The following is a 22,373-nucleotide window of genomic DNA, read 5'->3' on the forward strand; positions in this document are numbered from 1 at the left end:
ACCAAGAGGGAAGAAAGGATATTGGTGTGGGTAACCTTAGTTTAGCATCACACAATTTTCTAATGACAGAGATTAGAAGTAGGTCTCCTGATGGTACAGTGCTCTTTGAGTCAAAGCAAATGAGCTCCTAAGCTTATATGGGGCCAATTTACGTATAGCAGGAAAGGAGAATAAAGCCTATTATGAGTTCAAAGTTGGGTTGAAAAGTTTGATTCCAGCATTCTTTCACTTGTGCATTTTTGCCTATTTTCACATAATTGCTATTCTATTGAGTTTTATTTACTCTAGTTTAAAATAGAAATCTTAGAATGTAAAGATGATACTCAAATTTCCCATCCAGCCACATGGATGAAGCAACGGGAGGCAGAGTCACTTAACACCTGACCACAAACCTCAGTGGGTTCTGTGTCTGGGCAGCATTTAGGTTCCCTGGTCAACTCACTCCACCATTTTCTGAGACTGTTTCACACCTCCTACTCCTCACCCTTTCCCTCACTTTAAGCTGATGGCCTCGTCTGTTATTTCACTGAGAGAATAAAGACAAACGTGAGAGTTTCTCCCTGTTCTTACCCTCACAAATCCTCCTGCCCCTGGATCCACCTACTTGCCTCCCTTTTGTTGGAATGGATGAACAGTCCTGTTTCTTTCAAAGCCCGGCTATCCACTCATGCACTAGATCCTGTCTCTTCTTCCTGCTTAAGCACTTTGCTCCTGCAGTTAGGTTCCCTTTCTCCAGCATCATCTTTTTCTTGACTCTGATCCCTCCTACTGGGGTTTAAAGATATCTATAGTCTCCCTTGACAAAATCACCCACTCTAGACTAAATTTCACGTCTTCTTTCAGGTATTCTCTGTTCTCCTTGAAAGAGAGGTTTTATATTTTACATTTATTCCTTGGCTCTTTCCCCAGTGGCTTTTATCCTGAACATTCCACTGAAACCCTTGTTGGGGCTAGCAGTGATTCCCATCTTGCCGGATCCAGTGGGCACATCTCAGTCTTGACCTATCAGTAGCACTTGACCTAGGTGTTCACGTCCTCCTGGAAGCACATGTTTTACTTGGCATGGGTAATTCTACTCTTGCCTTGTTTTCTTCCTATGCTATGGCTATGCCTTCCCGTTTCTCTTTGCTGGCTCCTTCTCTCCCTGACCTAAAGATTTCGGGGATACTCTTGGGCTCAGCCCCTTGGTTGTTTTCTCTATTTTTTTATGCTCTCTCCTTAGATGATCTCGTTCACGGTCATGGCTTTAAATATCATCTATAGCTAGGTGGTTCTGAATTTATATCTTCAGCCATTTCCTTTTCTCTGGGCTCCAGACTTGTATGTCTAACTTCTTTCTCAACATCTCTGCACTTGGATGTCTAAAATGCATTTTCAAATCTAACAGCTTCAAAATAGAACTCTTGATTCTCTTTTCCCCAACTGTTCCTTCCTCTCACTTTCGTCAACAGCACCACCATTCACTAAGTGGTTCAGACCAAAAACTGGGAGTTATCCTCGACGCCTCTCTCTGTCCTACAGACCTCACATTTAATATATCAGATGATCATCTGCAACTTCAAAATAGATCTAGGATTTAATCAGTTTCATCATGTTCACCATTACTTTCTGAGTCCAAGACCCCCATTTAGACTCGTAATTGTTTTCTCAGTTTCTCATCTCGCTCACCTCTCAAGTCAAGAGCTCCAGAGGTATCTGATTAAAATGTAAATCAGGTCATGGAAGTCACTTTTCTGCTCAAAATCCTCCAGTGGATTTATTCAGTCAGAGTGAGACTCCAGCTCCTTACTGTAGTCTGCAAGGCTTCACTTGATCTGCCCTCTTCCTGTCCACCCAGTGTCATCTCCTGTCACTCCCAGCTCTACTACACAGGCTCTTTGTAGTCTTCAAAAATACTCAACCTGCAGCCTACCTCAGGACCTTGACCCTGGCATTATTCCCGTTGCTTTGAGACCTCTATCCCCAGATATCTATAAGGACTGCTCCCCTGTTTTATATGAGCCTCGTTCTGATATAACCTTCTTTATTTTTAAAATTTATTTTAGAGGAGATACTGGGGATTGAACCCAGGACCTCATGCATGCTAGGCACATGCTCTACCCCTGAGCTACTCCCTACCTCTGCACAGGTTTATTTTAGCTCAGGGTGCTTATTACTACACTACATCATGATACACGTACATGAGACTTTTTTGTTTTTTTTATTGTCTCTACCGTGTGAGTTCCATGAAGACAGGGGCTTTGTCTTGCTTACTCTTTATCCTCTGTGTCTAGAAAGGTTCAAGGTGATTGTGTGTGTGTTTGTGTGTAACATGTGAATGAATGATTCTGAGTCTTTGGAGAGACTTCAGTTAGTTACCTAAAGAAAAAATAAAATTTGTATTTAATCTGTGCTGAGCTGCCTCATCTTCATGCCTTTCTTCTTTCTGGAAGAACAACTCAGTTTACAGTGAAATTAAGAGCAGTTGGGAAGCAAAATTCAGTCTGATTCCCCTTCTACAAGGTTTGTATCCCCAAAATGGTGTTGTGGCCAGAAACAAATCTATTAGCCACTCGAGCACACGTTACACTTCAAACACAGAAAAATGAGGGGAATTAGCTTCTAAATCCAGTGCTTCACTGGAAAGCCCTGCTTGCAAAAGTGTATGTGCAAATTGGATCTTTTCTCTCAAACTCATCTCTCGGTTACAGAGAAACATCCATTCCACACTTGTCTAATGTACTTGGTTTGAAAATCATTCTCAGGATGTTCAGAGTTGCATCAAGGACGTCTGCAGGGGGAACAATATGGTTAAACAGAAAAAGAGACTCAGAGGACCAGGAGGATTTGTCCCAGGTATCTGCTGAAAGTCTTTTGTGTGTGACAGTGTTACCCGTGGCGCCTGGTCTCCCACACCTTTTCTCTCCATTGACATGAAAAGCAATGTGCATACTTTGCAGCCTCAAGCATCTCCTGACAGGTTTTGATTAGAAAATTTGAACTTGTCTGAATCAGCCATTTTTAAGGGGGAGGTGAAAACAGCTTGTTTAATACCAGAAAGGCTTTCCTGCCAGAGGGAGAAAACATGTTTCCTAACTGTGTATAAATGATCCTGGGTATTAGGCGATTTGTTTCCTGTCTATTATGAATCCCTTGACTACAGATAAGGTGGGCAATATTCAGTGAGGTTGTCTGACCCAAATTTGGTCACACAGTGTCAGTCATTTTGGGTTTATAATTGAAAAGAGCTGCTCTTTGGGGGTCCATGTATGTTGAACTTGAGCTGTGCAGGGCCACCTTTGACCTGTCATTCATGATTGTTTTCATCCTGTTGTAGGCAAAAATTTAAAGAATATTGTTTGCCTTTGGCAAACACCAAATTCAGTATTCAGGCACCAGATATCTGTTACTCTTATCATCACCCCTAGATAGCTGGAGATTTGGTTCTGGACCTGACCTTTCCTTTGTTCCTCTTCTTAGTCCCTTCATGAAGACAAAATCTACCATGGCTGGATCATAAGAAGGGGCTCTGATTATCAAAACAGTGCAAATATATCAAGGAATCCAACACAGTTGTATGTGTTACTTCCCGTGGCTGTAGTAATAGGACTAGGTGTCCCATGTGGAATTTTAGGCAAAAGATGTTTTGGGACTGAGAACTCTGTCACTTCACATAGGTGGCCACCTCCTCAGCTCACCAATTAGATTGTTCCGGCTTTGGGAGTAATAGTATAAATCAGGCCAGGTTCTGTTTGGCTGTTATCCTTCAAAGTAAGCTTCACATAGAACTCTTAACATGTAGATTTGGTGCAATCATGCTGGACTCTTAAACACTTATGTTTAATTTCTTTAGATTTTTTTTACTTATACTATTGATATATGTCTTTGGAAAGTTGGTGAAAAATGTTTCTCTGTAAATTTGGCTAGAGTCTGACTCTATACTAGAGAGAACTGTTAGCTTAGAAGTAAATGCCTTATTATTTTTTAGATAGCAACTGTTCTTGGACAGAGCGAGTAACTCACCTGGAAGAATTTCAGTAAGATCAATGGAGCATTCTCTAAAGGAACAAACCCATCTAAGCATAAATCTACTATTTTTAGTCTTGGATCTGAAATTCCTCTTTTTCTCTCTCGTTGGTCATGATCTCTCTTAAAACAGCCAGGTCTTCAACTCGTAGATCATTAGGAGCTTTCATTTTGGACTTTTATCCCAATACTGAAGGCTGGAAGGTGCTGAAGGCTAGAAAGCAGTGTGTTTGATTTTAAGTTTCTCTGCATGGCCAGTAGTGGGATGATTTCTAACTGAACTCAATCCCTTTTGTCATTTATTTTTATGATAATACTAAGATCTGTGAACTTTTTGGAGGCTTTGGGATAAAAAAAATACCATTTTTAACTTGCACTACGCTTGCCACTTGGGAACATGTATTGTTCATTTTCTCTTAAGAAATCACCTAAGTAGATGAATGGCTCCGTATGGCTTTGGAGAAATAGAAAATACTGATGGAAAAGGTGCTGGTGACAACAATACACTTGCAATTGCCATTTAGTTTATCCCTTTGTAATCCTCTGTTCCACCTCACTGAGGCTGGTAATGTGAAAACCAAACCCAGTACCCCTGACACTCAGCAGAGAGGTTGCCAAACTCACTGTGCCGACTCACTGTTGCCTCCCTCAGGAGGTAATCACTTTATGGGCGGAGGGCGCCTGGGAGGCTCCTCATGCTTCTTAATTCTCTGAGGCAGGAAATGCAGATATGGCATCAGGGCCTGTTTTGCCTTTTTTGCTAGAAAGAACTCAGATGCTTGTCATTTGCTACCAGCAAGTGGCCTCAGCCCTTCGTACTCAGTCTGATCCCTGGAACAGCAGATGCAGCATCAGTCAGAAGGCTGGTCAGAAATGCAGAGTCCCGGGTTCCAGCCCAGATCCAGCAAAACAGAACCTGCATTTTACAAGATTCCTGGTAATTAGTCTGCATGTAAGGTTTCAGTTTGAGAAACACAGCCCTAAATTGCTTCATTTATTTACCTTCAGCTTCCAGAGGATACTCTGATAGGAAATACCACAGGCATTACATGTCCGACTTGTTCCTGGGCTGCAGAGTGTACTCTTCCTTCCCTGCCTTCTGTCCTGGTTTGACAGTGTAAACCTTTTGGTTTCCTGTTTAGGTGTCCTTTCCCACTTCACAGTTGATTTTTGGGAAGGGAAATCAATATTTGCCCACCAGTCATTCCTTTTTGGGCCTGTTGCAAAAGAAGAAAGGGACTGACAAATATTTTAAGCACCTGCCGCAGCCTTTATAAAGCTGCAAATCTCTTAGGTCAGCAGAGAATCTATGATGACTACTAACGTGTACAAATACCGTTTGAAAAGGCATTGCAAACATTCTTACCTAAGGCAGGCCTCTTTATTCCCTCACTGAAGCTGCTAACACAAAGACCACTGGGGCAGGCCTTCAAAGGGGGCAATTCTCTGCAGAAAGAGCTCGGTGGGGATTTGCAACAAAGGACTTCTTAAGATCAATAGCAGCCTGCTGACATGAGGGTGGGTTGGGGGATTGAAAATAAGACAACATTAAGACTCACTAGCAGTAGTGGAGGGATCCCGTGGGGCCTGTAATGAGGTCCTGTGGAAGGAGAAGAATAAACCAGCAGTTTTCTGGAGATTAGGATAGGATGCTGTTAAAGTTGATGGACTGAAGTGGGGTTTCTTGGATTCTTGAAAATAATTATGATTTTCCCCCCATAGATCTCAGTAAACAAACAAAATGTCCACTGCAACATGAAATATTATTACAAAGTTTTAAAAGAATTAAGTCGACTAGCTGTTTTTCTATACTCAAGTAAATATAGTTCCTTAAATTCAGCTGTCTTTGTAAGTTCCTAGTTCAATGAATATCATTTACATATGCAGACCCAGACACTGACCTGTCTAGCAAACAGAATTGACAATATAAGTTGTACTTATTTAAGACTGGTTTTCATGATGCTTATCAGGTCAGTGTGACAACATTCTCCATTATCAATCTGGAAAAGAATTTAAACTATTAAATTCTTCAAGACTACTTGGAAAACCAAAAATAGGACCCAAGACACAGTATCTTGGTATAGGAATGTAGATGATGACAGATTTACTGTAGAAAACTTTAGGACATCAACATATGGTCACACACATTGTACACTGTACAACTCCAGAGGGCGACACATGGCCTCCATGAATGTCATTCCACAGTTATAAAATGCAACAGCTGCAAATACTGTTAGGTTTCCAATATACTCCTCATGAACTTCAGTCTTACTCATTTTTGGTAATATTTAAAATTTTCTAATTAGCCTACAGCCATGAAAAGTTTATAGAGTAGCTCCCAAAATACCCTTTACATATCCTGCCATTTGATGTGTGAAAGGACTCTGACAAAGTTAAAAGCTAGTGCTATTTTTAATGGGAGAATGTGCTGGAATGCTGCTTTGGAACCCCTTTCTCAGAATTGTCAGTTGGCATTTATAGAAATAGACAAGTTCAAATGGCATTTATAAGAAAACTTTTCACCAGTGTTACTCACTGTCATATGTGGGTTGCGGGTGTAGGCCCTGAAGTCCACAGCTGAGACGGAATCCTTCCTCTTTCACTACTGAGTTCTTTGGGCTTCTTAACCTGCCTCATTCGAAGCATGGCGATGATCATAGGATCTGCAGACTTCATACGGTTGCTATGAAGATGGTATGAACCAATGCATACAGACCACTAAGAATAACATCTGGCATGGAGTCTAAATAAACGTTAGGGACCTAATGTTCTCCGTCGTGTATTAACCTCTTCCTAATTCTTCTGGAAAGTGTTGAAGCTAGCCAAGTTCACATTTAGCAATACTGTGGAAATACAAGAGGAGGAAAGGATCATTTTAAGCTGCATATTTGCATTTACAAGTAGGTGATGCTATGAGGGAAAACAGTAGCTCTTCCTCTGTTCAGCCCTCTACCTCTGGAATCCAACTTAGAAAGGACTGGGATAAATATCATTGAAAGGAGTTTGGGCATTTGTTGGGCCAGTTGTTAAAACTGTGTCTCTCTTGTTTCCTCGATAACAAGGTGAGTGGGGCTGTGACAGCCATTAGTGCTGCCCACCAAATCCCAGACGATCTGGTTCCCCTTAGCACGTGGAGGAGTCATACTTCCCTGGCCATATCCACGTTGAGGGATCCATGGGCTTGCTTTGGCTAATGAAGTGTAAGAGAGAGTGATATTTGTGACTTTTAGGAAGAATCTTTAATGCTGGATGCTTGATGAATCCTTGCTCCCTCCTACTTTTGTGATTTTTAAGCATGAGCTCAGATGGAGTAGCCAGTGGCTGGGATCCCTGAGAGGCTGTAAGGAGTGCAGGCCCCAGCTGGCCTGTGATGGACACACAGCACGAGCCAGATGCAAAGCCTTGTGGTCTCAAGTCACTGAGGTTTCAGAGGTTGCTTGCTATTGTTGCACTATAACTTGTTTACCCTGATTTATTTCAAGGAGCCCTGTAAGGGCATTCCACAGTCCTGGTTCTGAGAGGCACTCTAAGAGGGACCGACGATGTTCTGTTGATGGTCAATGTGTGGCCTTCTTGGCATAAATTCACTTTCTGATTCTTTTATCATAAATATTGATATTATATAATACATTAACTAGATTATATGTTTTGAGAATTTAATAATAAATAATACACATTACTTATTGAAATGTCAATCATTCATTAGCTTAAAAATAAGCACGTGACCTTTAACAAAGGAATCTTGGCTAGTTGGGTCTAATGTCATTGAAGAGGAACTGAGGTAGAATATGTTTCTCTATCTGACCCTCAATTCCACTTATTTTTAAAGAACCCTGGGTAAAATTTATCTGATTGAGGACAAAGACTGCAATGTTACTGGCTAATTTTCTTAAGAAAAAATAGAAGAATGTTAGAATCCACACACACAGATTCTTTCCTACAGAATGGTATTGGACCAGCAATCAAATGTGAAATTATTATTGATTTTTACCTGTTATTTATGGTGTTGTGAGAAGGTGACGTTCATGGAAGGCAGCAATGATGGCTGTATTTTGAACTGTTTAACCTGCTTTAAAGAGAATATGAAAGTATCTCAGAGAGCCTTTGAAAACTAGGAAGTGAAAAATATGACTGCTAAGAGACTACTGGGATTAATTCATGAGTTTAGACAATGAGTTTAAAATAATGCAGATGTTCAGTTATTTCTAGGATGGAAAACTTGTATTTTACATACTTTGAAAATAAAGCTGATTGCAAGATGCAAATAGACAAAATCATAAATTCATAACCAATAATTTTTCTGCTAAAATAAATTTGATTAGGAAAATCAACATAAATGTGAGAAATTAATAACCAAACCAAAAATACAAAAAAGAAGGTGAGCTATTGATTTATTGGAAATTAAAATCTGTATTCCATAGGAAATTTTAAATTCATATAGTCATTGATCATATCCACTTCTATGTTTTTAATAGGAATTTGTTCTCAGAAGCTAATGTTGGTTTAAAAATTAGTTTTGATTTTCCTGTCACCTTAGTGGTAGGTGATAGATATAATCAAGGGTTAGATGAAATTTGCTCTCACCAAGATAGGCAGTTTTACTGTCACCAGGGTAAAAATGATACTAGCCTGTCTATTCAGTAACCCACACTGAGTGTTTATGTGTCCCTGCATAATGGTATGGTCTTTTAATGAGTTATTTCAATTAATCATCCTTCTTCACTTTAGAGATAAGGAAACTGAGCCTCAGAGAGGTTAAGGGAACCACCAAAGGGCACTGATGCAGAATGGCTTTTGTGTATGTATGGCCTTTTGAGGGGTTTCCCTAGCCGACCTGCATGATTAAGTGTGGCTACGGAGAAAAAGAGAGAAATGGCGCCAATCATCCCTGGACTCTGGGTAGGAGACAAACGTATTGGGTTTTCCTTACCTTTTGCATGAAACAGTCTTACGGCAGATAATGTGTTAATGGCTCCTTTGGACCTCTCTGAGAGGCTCTGACCCCTGCCTTTCCCATCCCAGAGAGGGCAAGACCTGGAGAGTTGTGTCACAGGACAGCTTTGCAATGCAAAGTTCTATTAATTCTATTAATTGCTATTATGGTAGCACAGCATGTGTGCCTAAACTTGGTACAGAGACTTCTTTAAATTCAGTTTCCATATAAACCACTCTTTTATTACATTATACTTTCTCTCTTCTAAATCACCTTTCATTCATTACATCTGGACTTTGTTATTTCAGGAGGCAAAGATTCAAGCTGTTGTGTAGTGAAGCTGTGTGCCAGACAGCAGTTCCCTTTCAGCAGGGTTGTCTCTTGTATGGTCGTTTGTTCAATCACTTGAATATTTGATTGCATGTTTTGATTACTTAAAAAATGATTTGAAAATTGATACTTGAAAATGTTAAACATGATGATAACAAAGCAGAGAAGAAAATTCCTTGATATGCTGAAAGTGACAGATCTTCAGTTCTGATACTCATTGGCCTTAAGATGGCTTCTGTGTCAACTCAGAGAAGACAAAAAGAAAGAATATATATTTCATAAATATAATCATTCTACTTTTAAAGAAGCTATGTTTTTGGTGTCTATGAAAATATGCCATGATCTAAATAGCTTTTGACATTTTTCCTGGAATAAATGTTGAGTGTAATGGCTGATCTTGATTATTTACAGATATCAAATATAGCTACATAAATACATTTGTTTACTTTCAGTTTTCTCCAATGAGAAAATAAGTTCTTTAGGAGTAGAAATGCTGTCTTACTCATATTGGTATCCACAGCACACATAACAGATATCACCACAGGGGGTTTAGGAAACATTTGTGGAACACGAGTAAAGAATTAATGATTTACATAGTCACACCTGTGACATGTGCCTTTGAATACACCCATATTGCCTTATGTTTATTTAGAAAAATGTTATCCTTCAGCCTTAAAATGATCTTTGCTTATTTTGCTCATTTTTCTACTCTGTGCTTTCAGGCTCAATTATAGTTATTAGGAATTTATTGAACTTAAAAAATGCATTTTGCGTTTGATGGCTGTGGTATACTGTCTTTAAATCCCCCTTTTCCTGCAGTCTATCATAGAATTTTATAAAATTCACCCTGGTGTATGTATGTGTGTGTTTTAAACAATTCTCTGAGGTTTAGGTTCTAAATCTCTTTCAGAGTATTGTTAATATCTGACAGCTTCAACGAAGAGTTTCCTGGGTGAGTGCGGAGAGCACCCCGTCAGCTGGCTTTTGATTTTCAATAAAATCCAAGTTCTTGCGCTTAGTTTTCTTCCTGTCCAAGGGCTGGTGGGCGAGGGTAATTTCAGCGGTCATTGCCGCCTGGCAGCTTCAGCCGCGCTGCATCCTTGAGCGACAGTGCAAAAACGAGGTTTTATCAGCGTCTCCAAGTTCTTTACCACTCTGGTTTCTCAGGAGTATTCTGTTCTGTAGAAGAGCAGAAAATTTAAAAAGCACACCAAAACAGGTCTCTCCATATCTATGCAGATGGAGAAAGGTTATACAGACCGCATTTAAAAAGAACAATACAGCCCACACATTGAAATCTCATTGGCTTTCTATTAATTTGCCTTGTAACTGGAGAGCAGCTTGAAGGAAAATATGAAAATCATATTCTCGGAGTCAAACCAGGGAGTTCAGAGTTTCCAAAGTTGCTTCTTTGGCCCCATGAATCATTTTTGAGATTATATAGCATTGAATTGGCCACTGGAAATTGCTGGAATCAGATGAGGAAATCTTCTATGTCAAAGAATCATAGATCCTGAAGTTCAGCTTGACTTTTTTTTCTTTCTTTCACTTTAACTCCCTTTATGTAACAGAATTCTTTTTCATGTAAAACTACAGGAGTCTTAATGTACCCTCCCTGGACCATCCATCTCTCTCTCTTCCCTGCATCTCATTTTATCCCTGTTTCTCTTTTCTTTCTTCCCTTTTCCATTCAGGGCAGTTCATGTAGGGCAGCTATTTTGCTGGAAGCATCCTTGCATTGTCTATTTTGTTTTAACATTCAAATGCTCCACTTGAATTCCTGTCTCTTTAGACATCACGTAAGAATGGTAAGCAGTGGAGTTTTAAGGTACAGTCATTTCCTTTCTTGGCTTTCTACTCCTTGTCTCTAGCAACCCTGTAAAATAGCTCATTGCTTTGCATTTCTCAAGCATTCAAGTGTTTATAGAATCAAATGATCCTGATCTCTCGCTTCCTCTTTCTAAGCAGAAGATGATAGCTGTATATGACACGGTTCCCAGGGAAGCTGCCTGAAAAGTGGCAGACAGCGGATGCCAGGGTCTGCAAAATAGCCATAGGTATGTGCTTTTAGAGGAGTTGTCCCATCAACTCAACTGCCACATTTAATGGTATAAAGAGCGTTCAACTTCATTTTCTAAGAGAAGAGAAACTGGAAAGATGTGTTTGAAAATGTCCCTTTTGAAATTCAGCATAACAGCTCAATAGTGGTTCCATCACCAAGAAAAAAAAAAAAAGTAATGCCAAATGAATTAAACAGCCAGGGCCAAATGGGAGGAGAGGGCTACTGTAGTGGGATGATTGTGGAGAAACACAGCCAAATAGGGATAGTAATTAGTAGTTTATTTTTCTGTACACATGGACCCGCAAAAACAAGCCCGTAAGGAGTAGTGTTGTGGCAAGAAAAACTAGATAAAATCCACAAGAACCCTTCTAGCAATGGATTTGTATTTCTTTAGGTTACAAGCTTCTGTTAGCTATATCTTCTCTGGGATTCCTGGATGGGAAAATAACAATGACTATAATTGGATGTGAAAAGGGTCAGTTAAAACTCTGAATGACTGGGGTGCAGTGACTAGACAGGCCCTTGGACTGGATTCAGCCTTGGAGGTTATAGGTGGTGATGACATAGATGCAGGAAGTGTGGAATTGGGGTCCTGCTGTTGGGGAGGGAAAATCAGGAGGTAGGCATGGACAAAATCCAGGTATTCATGATAGTAATTACATGCCAGGCACAGTTCTAAGTGCCTTACATGATTTATCTCATTAATCCTCATACAACTCTGGAATCTGAATATTGTCTCCACTTTACAGATGAAGAAACTGAGGCATGGAGAGTTTAACCTGCCTGAGGTCACACAGGAAATGAGTGCCAGGGCCACGGTTTGAAATTGTGCTCTTAATTCCTATCCTGTCCTTCAAGCAGGTAAATAGCTTCAGGGAGACCTAGTCTAGAGTCTAGAGAGCGACTGTCTCAGAGCAAGAGTGAGGTCAGCTAAGGCCCTTTGGAGGCAAGTACCTGCCTACAGTTTAAACACATTAATTGACTTAATATCTACAAGTTGAGAGTTACTGTGGTCATCAGAGCTGAGTCCTGATCATTTTCTTGTGATTCTTGGACTTTACCCTCTTCTGAATGATGACTGGTAGAGAAGTGTCTACAGCAATTATTGATTTTCTATCAGCTTAGAACACTAGCTGGAAGAAAAGAAACAGCTGTTCTCTGGTGCTGTCCCAGAGGAACAAGGAAGAACTTCTCAGGTACTTAGAGCAAACCTCTGTCTGCCTCTCAGGACTCTGAACACAGTCACATCCCCAGTGCTAGTCTAGTCACTAACTAGGGGCATGGGATTGCGTGTGGACTGTCAGGAGCTGGGGCGGGGCTAACCCTTCCCGAGCCGCATGAAGTTGGGAGGATAATTGGATACCTAACTAAAACTGCAGATCTCTGAGGGAAAGGAAGAGAAGCAGGAGCTGGGCGGCCACCCACAATGGCTACTCCAGAGAGGCTGTAGGTTGGTCTTGGAGCTGTGGATATTATCACATAAATCCAGGGGCCCACTTTCTAGGACTGGTAAATCTGGATAGAGCTGGATTCAAAGTTAAGTTACTTGGTTTGATAGATTGTTCTAGAATGGAGCTATAAACAAGGCAACTTAGATGCTGTGCCATTTACCTACCAGCCTAGGATTTCTTATCTCTTCTCCTAGGGAGAACTGGTTTGAGGCAGTGGCCTTGGTGAAGCCCAGGCAGAAGGTCAAGTGGGCCTTTTTAGGACTGGTAGAGCCAAGTTGATCATTATAAAATGAGGCTGAATATTAGACATGTCAAGTGGGCAGGCCTGGCCTACATTGGATACCACATAGAGTGCTCTTTTCTATTCACTATATTTCTCACAATTTATTTTTATCATTGGTTCTGTAGGCTTTATTTACAAAGGGAAGTTCTATTGATTGAATTATATTTTTTAAGGTTTTTCCAAAACACAACTGTGAAGTTAGTAAAATGTTTCTTTGGTCCCCAGTGCTGTGCTTCGGGCAGTAGCAGCAAATTACAGGGTCCATACTGCCACTCCTGCCTCCGTTGTCCATGCAGACATTGGTCATTCGTCATGATCTTTCCTGCTGAGCGTGGTTGCAGCTAGAAATTAGTATCTATTCAGTGTTCAAGGCAGCCAAGAGCTGGCACAAGAAGTGGAAATTACTTTGCATCCTTAGGGAACTCTGTCTCTGAGAGGCAGTGTGGGAGATCGGAGGAACATTCTAGAACAATATATAAAATCATGTAACTGTGCTTTGAAACAGCCATATTCAGAGTCAGACAGGCTTGGGTTTGAATCCAGGCTTTGCCACTAAATAACTTGGCAAATTAACTTACTTCCCTGAGCCTATTTCCTCTTTGTAAAGTGAGAATAATGATACCAATTTCCTAGGCTACTGGTGACATTACATGAGGTGGAATATGTACTATTCCTACCAGAATGTGTGGCTTTCTAAATGTTAGTTCATGCTGCCTTTCTATCAAAACCTAGACAAAGGAGACAATATGATAAACTTATACTCTTCATATCATGCAAACATATTAACATTTTAACAGGAAAATCCCTTCATGAAGGGAATTGTTATAGTGTTTTATATGTTATGTTTAGGGGTCAAAAGTTTTGAGCTGAGATTTCATTTGCTCAAACTACTCAGACCATCATTGCTTCCACCTAAAAGACACAGCTTGATTTTAGTTTCTGAAATGTCGAACTTGGCAGAGACTAGTGTTTCACGGAATTACAAAGAGGGGAGAATCCATAATCTTTGCCCTTGAGGAAGTCAAACCAGAGGAACACAGTGACAAATAAACATACCATAGAATACAAATAACTAAAGCCTGGAAATATACGCACATATGCTAAATTATAGCTTCATAAATGTATTCACTTCTAAAATATCTCCATAGGCAGACAGATGAATGGAACAGAATAGAATCTTAAGTAGGTCCAAATACTTCAGGGAATCTGGTGTAGGATGAGGATGGCATTTTAAATCAGTGAAGAAAGAAAGATTATTTAATAAGTGGTATTGAGACAACACTTTAGCCATTTCTCTTTCTTTAAAGAGAAAATGTGGAACTATAAAAGTTTTATAAGGCATCATGGAAAAGTTTCAGTGATCTTGGAGTAGTAAGACCTTCTCAAAGTAAGAAGCAACCTAAGTAGACATTTAAAAACAGAAATGATAGAGGTAAATTTTGCTATAAAACACTAAAACTTGTCTGTGGAAAAATATGGTAATTAAATACAAAAGACAAAACTGTAAAAAACAAAAATCTGTATATGTACAATTGTGTTCGAAAGAGGTTGTACAAGTTTTTTACCATACCTGCACTGTATATGCACATATATCCTCAAAAAATATATATATGTACATGCATATAAATATATAGGGTTCTTATACATCAATGAGAAAACTACAAACATCTCACAAAATAGCAAAAGATAGGAAAAAGGTGGTAGAGAAGTATTTTTTTAAGCATATGAAAAATCTTCAGTCTTATTCAAATTAAATGCAAATTCAGATTATGAGACACTTTTTCACCTATCAGGTTGGTGATAGTTATAAAAATTGGAAATTCACCATGGACGATGGTGTGAGGATACAGGTATATGTACAGTGCAGGAATGGTAAAAATTAGTACAACTTTTTTGGAATGCAACCAGACAACATTATCAAAATTTAAAATGTGCAAATCTTGTAATTCCTATTTCTAGGAATTTCTTCTCTGGTTTTATTTGCACATATGTGTAGAGAGGTCTGGAACAAAAACTGATCACTGCAGTATTATTTAGAACAGTAAAAAAACAAAACAAAAACACAAATAGCCCACATATCCATCAACATGAGACTAAAACATTCTGAAGCAGTAATATAATAAATTGCTACATAGCCATTAAAAAGAGTGCATCCACATGTGCTGATTTGGACAGATTTCAAGCTATTTTGTTAAGCTAAACAAAAAGAAGATAAGTGCTTAAAGTCTACAAACATGTACTTGAATGGAAATGTTCTAGAAAAGCATACAAGAAACTGTTAACTGTTAACTTGAAAGTAACTGTGAAGGACTAGGGTGGGAAGGAAAATCACTTTTCTTTGGATACTTTATTGTACTATTTGCAATTTCTGACCAAAAACATTATCTTCATGATAAATGGTTGTATTGATGGATACTCAAAGTAATAAGCAAACCAATTGCGTGGAAATTTTTCCCAACTAATTTCTTCTATCTGTACTTCACTTAACAAATCCCTCATATCGATGCATCAAAAAGAATGAATTCTTATTAGAGGATGAAAAATTGAAGCATTTCTGAAAATTAGGAAGCAAATGGATTCAAAGAGATATATCAAATATACACTAGGAAGAGATTCCTGTGCAGGTTGGAGCCCTCGACAGTCTCTCAGCTCACAGTCAATAGAGGGCAAGAGCAAAGGGGCCATGGAACAAACAGCCTATGGCATCTGGGCTGGTTGCCTCTACCCCAAGACTTGCTTTTTCTAGAATGGTTCAGTAGAGTCATGTGCCCACAGCAGGTGAAGTCCCTGTGTCTGTTGGGTGGGTATGCATTAGGCAGAGTAGTAGCCTCAGTAGTTACCAAGACCAAGAGGTAGTTACCATTCATCTTCACAGAAAAGCATCTATAAATATGTCCCACAAAGTCCTATGTCTCACCATTCCTCCACAAAGCCTTGAGTAGGCTGGAATAGAAAAGGCCATAGAACTGGCATTCTTAAAAACAAGGGGGCTCAAATAGCAAAGTTCACCAAACATTTGATGATAAGCATCTCTGTAAAAGTGAGACACTAAATTCAATAGACACAAGAGCTAATAATCCAAAGAAGAAGAGTTAATATAGCAAACAGAAGACATTAAAGTAAGTATAATTAATCTCTTCAGAGATACGCAGTGGAATATTAAGAATACTGCAACCATGAACCATAAGGCATATTTAATTAAATATGTGTATTGAAATAAAGTCATGGTAAAATTTCCTCAGTATTATGAGTAGTTGATTTCTCCATTAATTCACTAAGTACGTTGAATAGACTCTGTATCAGGTACTGCTAGATATTGCTAAGTCTCATATTGGCATACTTTTCAGTACTACTTGGGAAGTACTTTTTCATTTCCTCCTCAAAATGTCCTTGTAAGGTGAGCAGGGCAGGGCAGCCTTTATTCTATCTCGTTTTACACAGCAGGAGATTGCAGCTTTGGGATAGAGTTAAATATTTTGTTTACAGTGGAACAATCAGTGACAAAGCTGAGATTCACATCCAGGATTTTTAATTTCATATACCCAGCATGTCTCAATCACATGATCTTTGTAAGAAATGTAATGCTCATCCTACTTTATAAAGTGAAATAGTCACTCTGACTTTTTCTGAAGTCAGGACACAGTAACACCAAGAAGATGCACATGTGAGGAATGACTGGATTTTTGTTTTCTGCTTGTATTTCTTAAACATCACCAAGATTCCTAGAGGCAGCTTCTATGTATACATAACAGCCTGGATTTGTAGTCTCAGAAAAGAACACAGTAGAAAACTTAGTGACATGCCTTTAAAAAGAGTTTTGTAGGTTGTCTGTTTCAGCCTGAAAGAAGTGGGTCATGACGGTGACTGCAGATTTATCAAGAAATTTAAGATTTTTAAAAATTTCAGCTGCAGCTCGGCTTATCCCCAGATTTTGACAGTGATGACATGAACCATGGCTAAGGAATAGCTCCTGATTCACCCGTGTCTGTATTTCGGGACTTATTTTAAGACTGAAGCTCGAGTTTGCAAGGACGCTGGGGTAACTGTCCAACCTGATCACAAGTGTTCTTATCCTCGTGGACATCTTGCAGGAATAAAATAGTTTCCTCCAATTCTATTTGGATTCTGAGAGCTTGTAAATAGACCCAGCCTCTGCAGGTGATGCAGTACAATGGACGAGTTTGGTACCATTGAACTGTAAAGTACCATGAAGAGTGTCTGAAAGTTGAAATTAACTTTTTATTAGCATGACACAGCTGTGGGCTGTTTCATCTTGTCAGCAGCAAATTTCTGGTTCTCTCACTTGCCTTTTCATAGACCTCACATTGGTTCACCTCCAGCTATGCCTGCCGTCCTAACAGGCACTGTCCTGCTCCTTGTCAGCTTTTTCTAGTCCTATTGCTTCTTTATGTGGCTTTTTGATGTTTCAAAAGAAGCGTGGAATGTGAGACCTTTCATTTTCAAATGTGCTTTTACTGGCTTTGATGCCCGTATCAGAGCAATAGCCTGGAAAGTTTGGGTGAAGGAGAAATGGGGGACCAGCTCTCCCAAGGGCTGACTGAATAACCTCAGTGAATGCTGTATTTTACTATCTGTGTCAAGAATATGAGTTAAACAATAAGTCTTCACGTCCCCCAGACTTTGCTAGCCACATGCCAGGTTTGTTGCCTAGACACCTGACAAAATATAGACCTCCAGTGGTCGGACTTGTGCTAGATCTGAAATGGAATAATCCTGATTTCATAGTGTAGCTGTGTGCACGTGCTCTTTTATATCTCTCTTCTAAATAATTAGGGCTAGGTAGGCGGTTCATGCCTTGTTCTCTACGTACCTTATCTCTTTCCATTTGGCCACCCAGATAGGCATCCTAGTTTTGCCTATGAATATTTAAAGCCATGACCTCCTGAAAGAAATAACCTGAAATAGCTGAGTGCATGAATATTTGCTCTGTTATGCAGTTTTGATTTCTGGAACATTGTGTTTTGAACTGCAGTGGAAACAAAAAGCCTCTTCATGGCGCTCAGTACATTTTGTTCTCCAGAGATTTGATGAGCTTAGATGCTATTCTAGGTCTTTTAAGGATTAAGATAGAACAATAACAACAAAATTTGGCCTAAATTAGAAATATTTCCAGTTTTAATATATCCAGTTATTTGAAATTTCTGTGATTTTAGCAACTTGGGATAGAGGAGTATTGAACTATGCCTTGTGGAACCAGGTCACTTTAATGACAGTGAAAAAATTCGTTCCTAAAAGATCTAACGATGTCTACATTCATGCCATTTGAACTTCTTTATTTGAATAACTGTAATCTCACACAGTAAATCCACCAAAAAAAAGCAAATTCACAATTAAAACTAGAAGCAAAATCAATGGACCAGAATGACTGCAAGGATAACAGAGCTTTGATTTAGACCCGAAACATCACCTCATTAGGTTTTTCCCAAATTCATGGACTATTCTTGTCACCTTGAGGACAGTGGTTCATTTGTCTCACAGGAATCTAAAAGGAATATATATCAGACAAGTTAAATGAAACACAATCTAATTACCAAGGAAAATATACTCCATCTATTCAAATTATTTTTTTCGTTCTTCAGGCATTCTAAGTGGAAATATGATACAGAATTGAGATGAGTCTTGTTCTTTTACTCCTTGGTGACGCTCTTCTAAAAGTATGATTTGGTGAATATGGTGGTGTTAAAGATGATCTAGATTTAATAAACATAACTGGGAAATCCGTTCTAGCAACTACTGTGAATTAGAGCAGATTTGATTGTGAAGAGTACAATTTTTCATAACATACCAACAATGTACTAGATTTCCCAGGCAAGGATCCCTCCCACACCTAGATGGTTTTTCCCTTCCTGATTAAAGCGACCTAATCAAACACCCTCAGGGTTGTATTCTGAACCACGAGGAATAGAGCTGGTTGTATATAGATTTTTGTTGGATATTTCTAAGAGTTCTCTTTAAATTCTGCCTAATATTTTCAGAACTGAGTTTCTCATTGATGGCACATGGTACAGTAGATGTAATAGACTTTAAAGAGTTAGGCATAGGCATTTTATAACTGGAAGTCTGGCTGTTCACCTTGTGGAGTTAGTGATACAGAATATGAAATAAAATACCATAACTATGGAGAGGAATATCAATTGCAAATGATGTTCTGCTCTGAAAAATATGGAGACAATTATACATCTGGGCTTTTGGTTCAGACTACTCCATGTTTAACAAGTGAGCTAGCCTGTTTTTCCTAAGTGCTTCTAGGAATTCTTAAAGAAAAACACAAAATTCAGAATATAAGTGAATATAAGGACACTGGATAAAACCCAGAGGTCAAATATTTAAACTGAGAATTAGCTAATTTAAAAATGGTCCAAAAAATTCCATTTATAATGTTGCCCTTGAGATGTGGCTTCTACACACTTTGAATATTTCAGGTTATATATTGAGAAGGGACATTGACTTTCATCTCTCTAAAGGTGAATGAGCATTTCAGTCATGCAGTGATTTTGAAGACTGTGCCTAGTATTTTGAGGGCTTCCTATGTATTTTTTTTTTATATCTTTTAAAAAGTTATGTTTTCTCATTATAGATGATGGAAACTTCAATTCAGAGTACACAAGGCAAAATGTTATTTCCTTCTTCTGCCTTCCATCCTTCTTTCCTAGAGGTGACACTAGTGTTAACTAGGTATAACTAGTGTTACATATGCTTGTATCCTCTTTACACATTAATATGTATTCCTGTGTGTCACGTTGTGTGAGTACTTATACAGACAAACACACATATTTTTAAAATACATGAGATTAAATATACAAGTTGTTCTGTGACTTGCAACTTGCTTTTTTTCACTTAGTACTGTGCCATTTTTCTCCCTATATTGGTCCATGTAGGTTCACCTCATTCTTTTTAATGGCTGTATAGTATTCCATGGTATAAATGCACCTTAATTTATTTAACCACTCTATTTTTGGTGGCTAATAAGATTGCTTCTTTGCTTTAGCTATTTGAAGGAATGATAAAATAAACATCAATGTACATACATCTTTGTATGCTTTAAAGAGAATTTCTTTGGGATGGATTTCCGGAAATGGAATTGTGGGGTCAAAGGGCATGCACACTTTAAGATGGGTTAAATATGGCCAGGGGCTGGTATTCGGATGGTATTTCTTGGGAAGAGTGTAGTGGCAGGAGATCATCAACTGGTTACAGTTGGCATCCATTTTGATGAGCCAAGACCTGTGCCACATTGGATATTAAATTCTTTGAATTTCATCCCTGAAATTGCCTTCCAAAAAAATTTCATTAAAAGCATACAAGAGTGCCTGTCTTTTGCCTTTCTCACTCACACTTAATATGGCTTTTTAACTGTTGCCAACGTGAGAGATGAAAAATGAAAGAGGGAGTCTTGCTGCTCTATGGGTAGAAAGTTTCAGTTTTTCAATATAAGTCATTTCTAGACATCTACTGTGCAACATTTTGCCTGTAGTGTTGTGCACTTAAAATTTGTTAAGAAGGCAGATTTCATGTAAAGTGCTCTTGCCACAATAAAAAGATGATGTTGTATTTTAAAACTTTGCAGTTATCTGATTACCTGTGAGGTGGTTTCCTTTTATGAGTTTATTGGTCATTTTTGGTTCTTCTGGCAATTGCCTGTTCATTTGCTGTCTTTATTTTCTACTGGGTTGTTTGACTTTTCTTAACTGACAGGCAGGTCATTTTTACATATTGTAGACATTAAGCCTTTGTAGAATCTGCTGTGGATGTTTTCTCTCTGTGTCAGTACTTGCCTCCAACTTTGTTTTTGAAGTCTTTTGTTGAAAAATGCTTTTAATAAAATAAATTACTTTATTGAGATATGATTGACATACAAAAAGCTGTATGTGCATGAAACTTGATGAGTTTCGAGATGGAAATACACCTGTGAAACCATCACCACAATCTGTATGGCCATAACATACTTCCGAAAGGCTTTGCATGCTCTCTCTATTACTATTTTCATTAATGATAAGAACATAAGATATGTCCTCTTCACAAATTTTTAAGTATACAGTATCCTTCACTATAGGCACTATGCTGTAGGGTAGATCTCTAGGATTTATTCATCTTGCAAGACTGAAACTTTGTACCTTTTGACTACTACCTCCACGTTTCCTCTGCTGCCAGCCCCTGGCAGCCACTGTTCAACTCTCTGCTTCTGTGGGTTGAGCATTTTCGATTCCTTATATAAGTGGTATAATGTAGTAAATGTCCTGTGTCTGGCTTCCATGTATTACAAATAGCAGAATTTCCTTTTTTTTTTTTTTTTTAAGGCTAATATGCTATGTATATTTATACTGCATTTTCTTATCCATTTATTCATTGATGGGCATTTAGGTTGCTTCCATACCTTGGCTATTCTGAATAATGCTGCAGTGAACATGAAATGCACAATATCCCTTCAAGATCCTAATTTCATTTCTTTTGGATATGTAACCAGATGTGGGATTGCTAGATCATATGTAGTCCTTTTATTTTTTTTGAGGGACTTCCTTATTATTTTCCATAGTGAATGAACCAATTTACATTCCCACCAATATTGTACTAGGTTTCTCTTTCTCCAAATGCATGCAAACACTTGTTATCTTTCAGTTTTTGGTAATACCCATTCTAACAGGTGTGAGTTGTTACTTCATTGTGGTTTTGGTGTGCATTTCCCTGATGATTGGTGATGTTGAGCACCTTTTCATGTACCTGTTGGCCGTTTGCTTGTCTTCGTTGGAAAAAAGTCTATTCAGTCCCTTTGCTTATGTTTATTTTTTTTCTATTGAATTATAGGAATTACCTGTATACTTTGGATATTAATCCTTTATCAGATATATTGTTTACAGATATTTTCTCCCATTCTGTAGATTGTCTTTTCATTTTATTGATGGCTTCCTTTGCTGTGCAGAAGCTTTTTATTGCATTTCTATAGCCGACAACAAATTACCGAAAAAGGAAATTAAGAAAACAATCCCATTCACAATAGCATAAAAATTAAATTACTTTAGAAAAACTTAAGGAAGTGAAAAATACACATTAAAAACTATAAAACACTGGTGAAAGAAATTAAAGCAGACACAAGTAAATGGAAAGACATTCCATGTTTATGGTTTGAAGGAATTGATACTGTTAAGATGTTTATACACTCAAAGTTATCTACATATTCTTCCAATCCTTATCAAATTCTCAATGGCTTTTTTTTTTTTTTTTTTTTTTTTTTTTGCAGAAGAAAAATCCTAGGGTTTGTGTGGAACCACAAAAGACTGAATAGCCAAAGCA

Source organism: Camelus bactrianus, chromosome 2 (assembly GCF_048773025.1).
Source record: "Camelus bactrianus isolate YW-2024 breed Bactrian camel chromosome 2, ASM4877302v1, whole genome shotgun sequence".
NCBI classification, from domain to species: Eukaryota; Metazoa; Chordata; class Mammalia; order Artiodactyla; family Camelidae; genus Camelus; species Camelus bactrianus.